This window comes from Ptiloglossa arizonensis, chromosome 12 (assembly GCF_051014685.1).
Source record: "Ptiloglossa arizonensis isolate GNS036 chromosome 12, iyPtiAriz1_principal, whole genome shotgun sequence".
Lineage (NCBI taxonomy): Eukaryota > Metazoa > Arthropoda > Insecta > Hymenoptera > Colletidae > Ptiloglossa > Ptiloglossa arizonensis.
The window spans coordinates 9,203,306-9,216,647 of record NC_135059.1 but is presented as its reverse complement, the minus strand read 5'-3'; positions in this window follow the sequence as shown (position 1 = coordinate 9,216,647).

The following is a 13,342-nucleotide window of genomic DNA, read 5'->3' as shown; positions in this document are numbered from 1 at the left end:
CTCGGCCACGAGCTGGCCATCCACCGTGGCGTAACATCGATTTCGTCTCGCACTGTCGCGAAAGTATAGAAAGGGAAACCGAACAGTCGAAACCTCGAAACGCGCTCGCCACGAGATTACGAACCTACGATCGACTGTTAATCGAACCTGTCCGATTGTTCATTCGTTGCAATCGAAAGGAGATTCTAGATCGTTCGATTTAGTTGTATTTCTCTAGTCGTTAATATTGCGCCCGGGGAACAATTTAGAATTTATGGTATGTTGAAACTAAAGAATAAGAAATGGTTCGAAATAATTCTATCGTTTATTTATATATAATATCTTGTCGAAGTGTTATCGAAAATATTTATCGAGATGCAAATTTCTAATTAAGTCGAGTCTGAATTTTTCCAGAGATCGAAATATCGCGTTTAGATAACAATTTATAATAGAACACACGGAATATCGAAACGAAAGAGTAACCTTCAAAAATAATTCCAATGGTTTATTTCTAATACAATTCGTTATAAATCATCTCGTCGAAGTGTTTCAGTTTCCTCTACCAAATTTTCAATTAAGTCGAGTCTGATTCTTCCAAAGATCGAAATATCGCGTTTAGATAACAATTTAGAACACACGGAATATCGACACGAAAGAGTAACCTTCAAAAATAATTCCAACGGTTCAGTTATAATACATTCGTTATAAATCATCCAATCGAGGTGTCTTCGATTCCTCGTATCGTAAGTGTCTCGAGTGCAAAGGGTTAATTTCCAGCGATCGGATAGGGCTATCTGTCGCTTCACCGATACCGGTTTCGATCGAGGATAAACGCGCTGGAGCGTCAACGAGTTCGATTCTCTAGCAGGAGAATTGCGCGAGGCGCGACGGTTTCGCGGTGCCTCGTGGAATTCGACGAATCTCGAACGACGTTGGTATCGTCGATGGGAGGGGTGGTGGTGGGTGTTGGGAGGGGGAGTGTACGGTACCGTGAGAAAAATCTACCGCACACCCAGCCGTTGAGAATATATTTTCCGCGCGCGCGATACCAACACCTATCCCACTCCCGGTTGGGCCCGTCTCGAGCGGGCCCACGCGAGACACCGGGAGGCGGAATCGCGTCGAGCATCGCGTCGAATCGGGGAGAAGGTTCGCGTCTCCTCACCTGCGCGCGATCGAATATTCAAAGTGCTCCCGGATCCTCTCAATCACTGTCCCCCGGTGAGGCTCCTTCCGCATGCCCGACGATCGGTGCACGTTTCTGAACACGAGGCAGGGCTCTATTTTCGTCACGGGCACGTCGTTGCTCGTTCTTGGTCATCCCACTGGAATACCGCGTGGTGTGTTGTCCCGGGTTAGGTGTGCGCATTTTCGAATCGTCGGGGCGGCCACGCGTGGCGCCAAAAAAGACGATCGCGCGCACTCGCACTCGCACTCACTCGGTCACCTAGCTAGCTCGCGCTAGCCCACCTTCGTTGCACCGTGACGCACGTAAAACGTTCCATATATCGCACCGCACTAGCGACCGTGGTCACCGTGGCGCACGTATTCCCCTTGGTCCGTGCCGGAGAGTCTCGTACACCGCATCGTACCGTCTCCCACGGAGGAACGAAACGAAACGAAACGAAACGAAACGAAACGAAAGGAAACGAAACGAAACGAAACGAGACGAAAGGAAACGAACGAAGGACGATAACCACACGAAACGAACGAACGACGATAAAGGCACGAAACGAAACGAAACGAACGACAATAACGACGAAACACGAAGAAAGGAAGCGAGCGGAGGATAGGAGCGGAGCGCAATATCGTGAGAGACTGAGTCGGTGCCTTCCACCTTCACCGGCAGCCGTTCCGCCTTGGAATGTGCCTTTGCCCCCTCGAGCCCCTCCCCTCCCCTGTACCGGGCCCGTAGACCCGAGCGAGGGGCCCTCGAGGCCCCGACTCTCGCGCCGCTGCCCCCACCACCCCTCTTTGTCCTGCCATTACGTAGCCTGCCCCCACGAACACCGATTCGGTTCTGGGACCGCGAGCGTCCGGGCCCACCCACTCTCGCGAGACGCGACGGGACTCAACGGATAGGGTAGATCGCCACCGCGACGTTTCTAAACCGTTCGAGCACCCGAATTATTATTCCGTTCTTTGAATCCGCGTTGGTCGTCCGCGCGGTAGATTTAAAAATACTTTACCGAAAGTCAGGGAACCGTGGGTTTTTCCCCCGCGGAAATTATCTCGTTCCACGAGGTTACCACGTGTACTATAAATAGGCCATTGGCACCTGAGACCGGCTAATAATATCGAGACACTCGACCAGAGTGCTAAAACGATGGGGAAAAGTACCGTAAGCGTTTCAGATTATTTATTTACTTTTTTATTTTTTTTTCAGCTGGACTGTAAAACCATGTACGATGCAATTGAAAGAGCGATTAGAAGAGTCGAGTTCGTCGATGCGATTGAGTGCTGAAACGATGGACGCAGGTACCGTAAGTGTTCGTAATTATTGTTTCTTTTTTTTTTTTTTTTTTGCGAGAAATTTGTAATACTTTGAGATGCAATTGAGATTTCACCGATGCGAAAATCCAGGAACCTTTCAGGTTAGTAACATCGAGTTTGCGGATACGGTATAAGGTTAAAACGAGGCACAAAGGTACCATAAGTGTGTATCGATATTTTTTATCGCAAATCGTAATACTTCGAAATGGAATTGATCTTACCGACCCAAAAATATAGAAATCTTCCCGATTGAGAAACTCGATTTTATCGATCGAATATTTCAAAATTATTACGCTGCACTTTCCCGGTAGTTGCACCTCGAACACTGAGTATAGAATAAAATTCCGATAAATCTAAATCTTAGTTAAAAAAAAAAAAAAGAAAGAAACACTTTTCTCGTGTATTCCATAAATAACGCATCACATAGCGCGCGATAAATATTTATAAGTATATCTTTCGTGAGGACACGGCGCACAGTTGGCAGCTCCTGTTCTATGATTAATTTGCATTCACGGTCCCGCTACATTTTGTATCCGGTCCCGTCCGTGAGCCGCTCGTTTCGATTCGTAGACCTCTCTGACCCGTAGCAAAGTGTTCCAAGTTTTCCACGAATCCAGGTATTCCTCCCGACCGGGACAAAGGGTCAGCGAGGCTTCGGGACGCGCGAAAGGTATCCTAACCAAGACAGGTACCTAGGCGAGTATATCCTTGAACCACGTCGGGTATAATTTTCACGAAGGACGAGTCGATTCCAGCCACGAAGCACGTAGTTTCTTTCCGTTCCATTCGTCACGACCGGACAATAACCAACAATCCTACCTAACCTTTGAATTCGTCAAAAAAAAATTCTTATCGAAGTGGTACGTACCTTGGTACTTATCGAAGGATGTTCTCTTACCGAGCGAGCCACTGCGAGGACTGCGACGCGAGGACTCTTTCTTACCGATCGATCGTTGTTTACATCGGGTCCTTTCGAACCGTACACGTTTCATCGTCCGTGCATCGATACAGAAAATCACTCTGTGTCTGTTAACAGTGATTGTTTCGTTAAACTATCGAGCGGTGGACTTAATGTTTAGTAGAATCTCCGAATTATAGGTTATCGGTGTAGCTACGAATCATCGAGAATTAGAAATAAGATTTCGTTTTGTCGAAATAGTCTTGGTCGAAGTAGAACACAATAGGACTATTTATTCAAAGGACTAGTATTTAAAGAAACAACGTGGAAGTGTTTACGGACTCGTCTGTGCAAACAACCCTCGAACAACCATTTTCGAACCGTACTCGAACAATGGGGACCGTGATGGCGATTCCTTGAAAGAGTCCCGATAAATACAGGTTAATCCCGATTATTTGCGGTAACGATGTTTCGAACCGCCATTTTTGTCCTTGGTGGAATTTTCAGTTCAATGGTCGAGCTAGAGATTCACTCAATTCTTGACGAGTCGATCGAAAGTATCGTAATACCGAAAAAAGTTTCGATATTCGTTAAACGGAATCGTTGCGATCGAAGATAAAAATTATCGCGCGCGTGTAGTATTTATTTAAAGTGACATCGGTCGATCGCAATATGGCACCCTCGTTAGATTCTTTATTCGCGTTCTTCTCACGGTACTGCCGGCGAAAGATGGAACTCTTCGAGTACAATGGCCGGCGTAATTAAGGGTCAAAAGTTTTTAGCTTCATTAATTACGCGAACACTTCAAACGATGCCATTATCATCGGTAGAATGCTGCGAGCAAAACGGTCCGCTGTGCATAATGTAGTTTCGTTCCTCCTCGACTTCGGTGGCCATTTTTCCGAATCAATTCGTCGGGCTCCCCTCCTAGAGGGGAGGAAATAAGAAATACGAGTGCCTTAATTGCGACTGACTCGTAATTATATTAAAAGAAAAAGTACGAGAATCACGGAACGGGACATTATTTACTTATTAATGTTCCGTTCGTCGACGCAAATCGTCGCAATTATTTGTTGGAGAGACGATTCATTTTAACGTACGGTATCCATCGTTATTAACCTATCGTACGATACGTTGTCGCATTTTTGAAATTCTTTTGAAATTCTTTTGAATTTTTTTACCAACTGGTGATCGAAATTAATCTCGAAACGATAGCAGACCGCGCGAAAGCGATACGGGAGGAACGACGAATGATTCTCGAAGAAGCGATAAAAATTTTAAATTGACTACGATCGATGACTCACTGTGGATAATTGAAAAAGGAGGGCAGAGTTCGCGGAACCGCTGCCAGATGGCGACACCGACGTCTACCGGCCAGCGAACGTTCGATTCGACGATTTCTTTTTTCTTTTTGCTCGATAGCGATCGTTTGCGCAATTAGTGTACATTCTTTTCGATCGAAAGTTAATGTACGCCAATTGGTCGCGAAATATTGTCGAATATGAGTCTGTAGGTGATAGCTTTTCCCCTTGAATTCGTAGGTAAAAATTTCAGTTCGTGTTCGATGATTTGCAATTTCACAGAAATCATTTTTCATCGATGTATCTAACCTAAAAGATTTCGGTACCGATTCTTCACGATCCACGGAATCACAGCTATTGATTACCAATAATTCACGAAAGAAAGAAGCATAAAACGACTGCTATCGTATCATAGCGTTAGTATAATATACACTTAAGTTTTCATCTTTCCTAAGACGAATTCCATCCAAATTACTATCTTCACCATTACGTTACAGTTATTATCGGTCGTGATCCACTACTGCTCGAGTACACTCGATCGAACGATTTGTCCAAACTGTTATTTATTTCACGATTGATCGATCATCTACGGTTATAACTCCGTTTAGAATTATTGTCCACATGAACTTACAAATTTGTCAAATTTCGTTCAAATGGGCGACACGTTTCCCGTAAGAGGTTACAAACGAGGACAAAACTCGTTGCTGATATCCGTTAGAATATTTATTAATAATATTCTTAATTATTTATAATAATTAAATTATTAATAATATTATATACGTATAATTATTAAAAAGCAGTTAATTCCTAGTGTATATATATACACAAATACACTAGAAGATATATACATAAAAATACATTAGGAGTTAACTGCTTTTTAATAAGATACTCCGAAATCGGTTTATTTAATGTGCGAATATGGATTTAATGAACGATCGTTTTGTTCTCCGTCGTGAACGGAATCCAATATGTCCGGCCATTAACGAAACGAACAGTACGATTACCGGTTGAGAAACGGTGCAAGGTTTGCGAAATGATCATCTTCCATGCGAAATATTCCGTAACGGATACGGAACGATCGAACCGAATTCTTCTGCGTTTAATTCCGTGAAATGGGTCTCGGTATCGGTTCAAGTTATTCACCGGGCGTGCAACGAACCTTCAACACCGACACCTTGTTAATTAGATACAGTGATCTATCGGTTCTCGACGTTGAATATTTCGTTCCGTTTCCACGCGGCCGAGGTTAAAGATGTCGGGCGATATTTCGACGTTACGCGCGAGCCGTTGACTTTGTAAACAGTTTACTTTTGTTTGCGGTGATCTGCAGCGGGCAGGCCAGCTCGAACAGCTTGTATATACATATATATATATATATATATATATATATATATACACATATATTTAGAAGTACGCTAGCAAGCAGTCCGTCTTTGTTGACGTTTTTTTTTTCTTTTCTTTTTTTTTTCTCTCTCCTCTCCTTACGTTCGACGATATCCCTGGCTAGCCGCTACGCACGCACACCTCAGTCCCCTTTTCCCTTTCGAACGGACACACACGTTACGTGTGTTTCGTTCCGGTGTATTTTCGCCTCCATTTCGGAGATTGCGCTTCGATCGAGCACGGAATATTTTAACAGCCAGTTCGACGGGTACCGACAATCTTAATCGACCTATTTTTCCCAACTTGCACCGCGATATTTCTGTGACGTTCGTTTCTAAACTCGCGCGTCATTCCCCGTTCACGTGAGTGTGTTCGGTGTTACCGTGTGCGGATCAACGTGGAAACTGCTGGATTCGACGGACGTCACATTTCTCCGGTAAGAGGGTCTAATTTATATCGATCAATTCGAGACCGTTCCGCGTGTAACCCCGGAATAGATCGAAACTTGAATCGTTCGTACGTTACACGGACCGATCCGTGCATTTAAAATGGCGCGTGTTCGGGCGTCACGTGATCGTTTATTCGACCCTTGAAATTTTCGATTCGTGTTTCACGGTAACCTGTACAGAATCGATGGTAAACATCAAGGAAGATCCAAACGCTTCGATCGATTCCTTTATTCAAACTCTTGGTGTTATTTACGCGTGTGGTAATTCCCAATTTCGAAGAAACATCAAGATAACCTACAAAGTCGAAACCTATGTACGAAACTCGGTATATACACCGAGATGGAATTGATTTTTCGAGTAACCCAACCAGCGGAAGAATCGAACGTACTGTCGTGCTCGTTCGTTCGAGGTTTTCGTTTTCTCGTTTACCTTCGGTTTCCTCCAGACCGAAATGCCGGAGAATTATGAGCGGGTTATAGTTTTACGAGGGGTCAACAGTTCGGCTAGGAAGCCGCGAGTCAGAAAGCAATGGCGGTGGTGGGGGGAGGTCTGATGGCTCGTGCCTTCGTATTCGGACCATTAGTCCAATACGGCAATTCGTCAAATCGGGAGAAATGTAGTATCAATAACGTCCCGCAGCTGCTGCCATCGAAGCATGCATTTTCCTGACGCGCAAATTGCGCGCGCACAACCTCTCTCCTCGAACCTACACGAGCGACAATTGTTTCCGATTTTCCTGATTCCACCTAGCCTCTACCCGACCCAACCCACCACACCCCTCCTCCTACCTACTCCACGGTCCTACTCTACGGGTGATCCCTACCAACGATCCGCTCCGTTTTTGTCCCGTCTCGATGTTTTTCCAGTTGTTTTGCCACCGCGTAATCGGTGGATCGATTCTTCGATTGATACCGTATGCTGGAATCTTCGACCGCATATTTTTTTTCTCTTCTTTCTTCTTTTTTCTTTCTTCTCTTTTCCGTAACGCACCTTACGTTCGACACTCGGTGTTCATTACCACTTATGTGTATATTTACGCGCCGAACGCGCCGCTCGGGTACTCTCGCGACGAAAATAGATACGCGACCACTGCCGACGAAAATTCACGAGGAGAGTGTAAATCAGTGAAGTAACGCAAGAACACACGGAACAATATTGAGAATTTTGAGTTATTGGTGTAGAGGAAAATATATATGTATAGAAAAATATGCCTATTTTTATTTTATAATAATATATTCTCTCTGGATTACAGATGGGGGATTACTAAATATAGGGTCTGCGCAAGGTCACCATGCGTACAAAAGGAAAAGACAAACACACACACACACACACAAACACATGTTTTCTCGAAAAATCTTCTTAACTTTTTCCCGATAACGATCGACTCACGTCTGTATCGGTCACTGGTTACATTACAACTCATATTTTGTCTCTCGCAGCTGAGCTTCAATGAGCTATCGATTTATCGAAACAGTCGCTCGCTCAATCGAAACTTCACGCGATTCGCTCGCGCAAAACTCGTCTCTACATAGGTATAAGGAGTTTTTCACGGGAGGATTATTTTCAGTAGACGTCAATTTCGTTTTAACGGTGAATGATCGTAAAATGGGTGCGACGTAAGCGTTTGGAATAGTAACCGTGATCGTCATCTTGTCGCGAGACGGTGACGGTTGGTGGGACAGGGTGGGGTACGGTCACCGGTGACCGACGCTTGGGAATTGGAACGCCTTCTCGATAATTTCTAGTTGCGAGCCCGGGATCGATAATTGCGAACTTTTGAATAATTAGGAATATTGTAAAGTAATCACCGAGATATCGAAGTATCGATTGAACTTCTATTCTTGAAGCAATAATTTTAACAGATAAGGAGGATGAACGTTGAATATACATGGAGGGTTTAGAGCGAATGGAGAGACCAATTTTTGTATAATTTTAATTTTAGAAATATTGTAGGGTTATTAACAAGCTGTGAAGGTATCAAGTGCTTCTTGAAGTATTAATTTTAACAAACGATGAGATAAACATGGAACATTTATGGAGCGTTTGGCTCCGAATAAGAAGACATACTTTTGAATAATTTTAAGTTTGAAATATTGTAAAGTAATCAAGGATTACTTTCCATTATTCAATCGAAGATTACTTTTATTGTTTAAGGATTAATTTTACCAAACGAGGATAATTTTGGAATGTCCGTGAAGCGTTTTTGAGTGAATGGAGAGACAAATTTTTTATAATTTTAATATTAGAAATACTTGGTTCAGTTTTGTCGTTTTTCTATTGTAAAAAATTACTATGACACTTCAATATTGAAGACTGCAAATTAGTCGACAGATTTACATGAAACTTCACACGTGTTCATTAAATAGTAGTACCATCTTTGGAAAAATAAAACGACGAACCTATTGGTGACATTTCTTATCGTACGACAAAATTTATTGAACAATCTATTATTATAGGGTTATTAACAAGTTATGAAAGCATCGATTGCTTCTATTCTTGAAGTAATAATTTTAACAAACAACGAGGATAAACGTAGAACACTCATGGAGTGTTTAACGCGAATGGAGAGACCAACTTTTGCATAATTTTAATGTTAAAAATATTGCAGGGCTATTAACGACCTATCAAAGTATCGATTGCTTCTATTCTTGAAGTAATAATTTTAACAAACAACGAGGACAAACGTAGAACATCTATGTAGCGTTTGGCGCGAATAAGAAGACAAACTTTTGAATAATTTTATGTTACAAATATTATAAACTAAACCAGGAATTATTGAATCAAAGATTATTCTTTAAGGAATAATTTTACCAAACGAGAATAATCCTAGAATGTCCATGAAGCGTTTGATGCGAAGGGAGAAATCAATTTTCGTATAATTTTGATGTTACAAATATTGCAGGGCTATTAATAAGTTATAAAAGTATCGATTGCTTCTATTGTTGAAGTAATAATTTTAACAAACGATGAGGATGAACGTAGAACACTTATGGAGTGTTCGACACGAATGGAGAGATCAACTTTTGCATAATTTCAATGTTACAAATATTGCAGGGTCATTAACAATCTATCAAAGTATCAATTGCTTCAATTCTTTAAATAACAATTTTAACAAACGAAGATAAACCTAGAAAATCCATGAAGTGTTTAACACGAATGGGGAGATCAACTTTTGCATAATTTCAATGTTATAAATATTGCAGGGTCATTAACAATCTATCAAAGTATCGATTGCTTCGATTCTTTAAATAACAATTTTAACAAACGAAGATAAACCTAGAACGTGTTTAATACGAATGGAGAGATTAAATTTTGCATAATTTCAATGTTAAAAATATTGCAGGGCTATTAACGACCTATCAAAGTATCGATTGCTTCGATTCTTTAAATAACAATTTCAACAAACGAAGATAAACCCAGAACATCTACGAAACCTTTTGGCGCGAATGTAGAGACACGAAAAACTCGTCGGTTGCACAACCTGTTAAGGAAACAAGGTTACCTTCGATAGCTTCACATGCCTTCATCTAGAAAGATTTCGTTCGATTCGACTTACGTCCTTCTCGAAACCGTGGAACGCTCGTTCGACCTATTTTTCGCTAGAGATAATAATATTGGCGTAAATCAAGGTGGAAATGTCAAGTGTCTCGCCCTGTATAATGTCGGTTGCGAAATACGTTGGATTTGTATTCAAGAACACTCGTCTTTCTCGTTCGTGTATTTTCGCGACCAATAAACAGATCATTATACAGACTGTTTCTAAACTCTTTGGCCGAACTCTACCAGCTGCTTACAAAAGGATCCGCGCCACACGTATAATATATTTCACGTATATAATCACTTTCAAAGTTGGAATTACCAATGCTAATGCGCCTTAATGTAAACCTTCGTTAACATACTTTAAGCTAGGATGCATTCAACTTGGAAATTATGTACGACTTATTTAAAAATCGCCCCGGACGAATGTAACGACTCGCGTTAAATAAACTTCCTACGATTTTTGTCCATCGAATTCATTCTCGGGCCAACCATGAATCGAGGTTTGCATCGAGGCTAATTAGAATAAGCAGACTACATGTACCAAGTGGGCGGATACTTCTGCGAGAATGTCGCTCTGGTTGTTACACTGCTGAAACAAAATTATGCAAACGTACATACAGTAGCTCGGGAAAGTATTCGTACGCTATATTATAAAGAAATTCCCCTAACTCTATGTTCGATTTCAACGAAAGTTGGTACGTATGTACAGTATAACAGTACGTATAACGTGCAATTTTTGTATCCAGGAAAAATTTTTTTAAAAAGTTGAAATAAAATCTCGAAGGTTTCAAGGAAGATTTCTTTAATTCTTTGTACATGTAATTTCTATTGGAACTTTTTGTTTTGTAACAGAACAATAGAGCAAATGGAGCAGGAAAGTTTTGCTCCATTTTGCATCGAGTTGCATTTGAAAAATGGAAGAAAAAATGGCACTATAAATATTCTTTTTTTATTTCAACTGATTTGAGAGCTTGCAACAACTTTGTTTTCTTTCTAACCTTCCAATCGCGCAAGATGGAGTGAACATTTTCTTACAAAAATTTTTTGGAGTTCTGTCGCTCTACTGTGAAAAATTCTTGGAAGATATTTTATTAAAGGAAAATATGTGAAATTTTCGGGGCTTGATTTCATCCCCTCGAAGACATTTTTCATCGACGAAAAAATTGTGTCGTATTCAGCTCGGTGTGCTTTACATACACATGAACTTTCATTGAAATCGGACTTATAGGTTAGGGTAATTTTCTTCTAACATGGCGTACGAGTACTTTCGCGAGCCACTGTACGTGTGTCCTTCGGTGCTTCCTTCCTGAGTTACGCGCTTAGAACTAATATCAAGTTATGACACGTGGAATGTCTGTTTCTTACGCGTGAACTGAATACGCTTTCATTTTTCATCGCATTAATTTTTTAATCGGAGCGCTCTTGCCGATCAGTCGTAATTTTAACGAACGAAGATAAACTTAGAGCATCCATGGAGTGTTTAACTCGAATGGAGAGATCAACTTTTGCATAATTTTAATGTTACAAATATTGCAGGGATATTAACAAGTTATAAAAGTAACGATTGCTTCAATTCTTTAAATAACAATTTTAACGAACGAAGATAAACTTAGAACACCCATGGAGTGTTTAACTCGAATGGAGAGATCAACTTTTGCATAATTTTAATGTTACAAATATTACAGAACTATTAACAACCTATCCATTATCCTTACCATTTTGATCGAAAATATTTTATCTCTTGTAACGTTCATCGAGAGAAATAAAAAAATACAAATCGATGGATATCGATGTAAGAATGTGTCTTGTTAGAAACCCTATAAACGAAACAAAATTTAACGTTTCGATTCAGTCAATTATTTCAATGTCAATCGTGTAATGTGACTGTGCAAAAGATCAGCCTTTTTTGTTTACTAAAATTAATTTTCCTTGTAAAAAATTATATTGTATACCTGTATACCTATATACAGGTACTAAATTTCACCTTCTTCGAACGAGAAATTTAGGATTTGGAGAAGGTTCGAGTTGTTCGTTGATACTCATTCATCGTAAGGTATTCAATTTTTCATCTCGAATTATTAATTGATGCAGAAATAATTCATTCAATTAATGGTAACGCAGTGAACCGAGCGCTCCGTTTCTTTGATCCTCGTTCAGATACCGTGGGGTCCGTTATTGGAGCTTCTTAACATTGTCAGATTCTTTCAATTGGCTAGAAATTGTCATGACACTTGCGTGGAGATATCCTGAGAGCTTTGTGACGAGTTGACACGAATCTGTGTCAATTAAGATTCTCAAATATTAGTTGTTCGCGAGTCTATCACGGTTTTCGTACTTGAGACACTATCGTTAAATGAAAACGAAACACCGAATAATTTTTCTAAATCAATAAATTTCATTTTTTGAATTACACGAAGCTAAACCCTGTAACACGATTTTCAATTTTGTGCAATTTTTATCACTGGAAAATTATTTATTTCTTAACGAACGTTGATCGTTGTACGTTTCTTTGGAAAATTTGTAACTTTGTCATTTTAAAAAGGACATTCTCCAAGAATTTATTCCACAACTACTATTCGATAAATTGATTTGATTTTCTTTTATTAAAGGGAGGATACATTGTGGATTGTTGTAAAAAAATTTTGAAGTAGTACACAAGCAAATACTACCGACAAATTAAATTTGTCTGCAAGATGAAAGTTCTCGATGTGAAAACGGATGGAATTTGATCGAATATTATTGCATCGATCGATCTGTCGGGGATAATTTTCAAATTTTCAATAAGCGATAAAACCGTGCGAATTTAAAAGGAATAGTGTCATTTTACGTAGCAATTTTCTCTTTTATTAGCGAATAAAAGGCTGACAAATTTTGAAATTAAAACAGTAGCTCAACAGGTCGCTGATAATCCTGTCAACAATATGTACACCAAATATTGTGAGAAACCATTTAAAATTGACAGTTTTCGCAAATATCATCTCGCGACGTATTAACATTTGCGCTATACTTTTGCGCTGTATTTTGTGCAATTTAACTACATACAATTAAATGAGCAAATGGAAAAACAATCGATCGTTCCGAACTCGTAAAGGTTCCCCCTTAAAATATAACATATACCGGGTGCTTCCGAAATAAGGTGTACAAATTTTGTTATTCTTCCTCTTCGAGATGCAAACATTTTTTCTAAGCAACTGAGTACCTTAGTAATGCTTAGAAAATTTGTTTAAAATTTACTGAAAATGATTTCCTTTCGTGACAATAGACATTTCGTCTGTATATTTCAGAAAGGTTTAAAAATC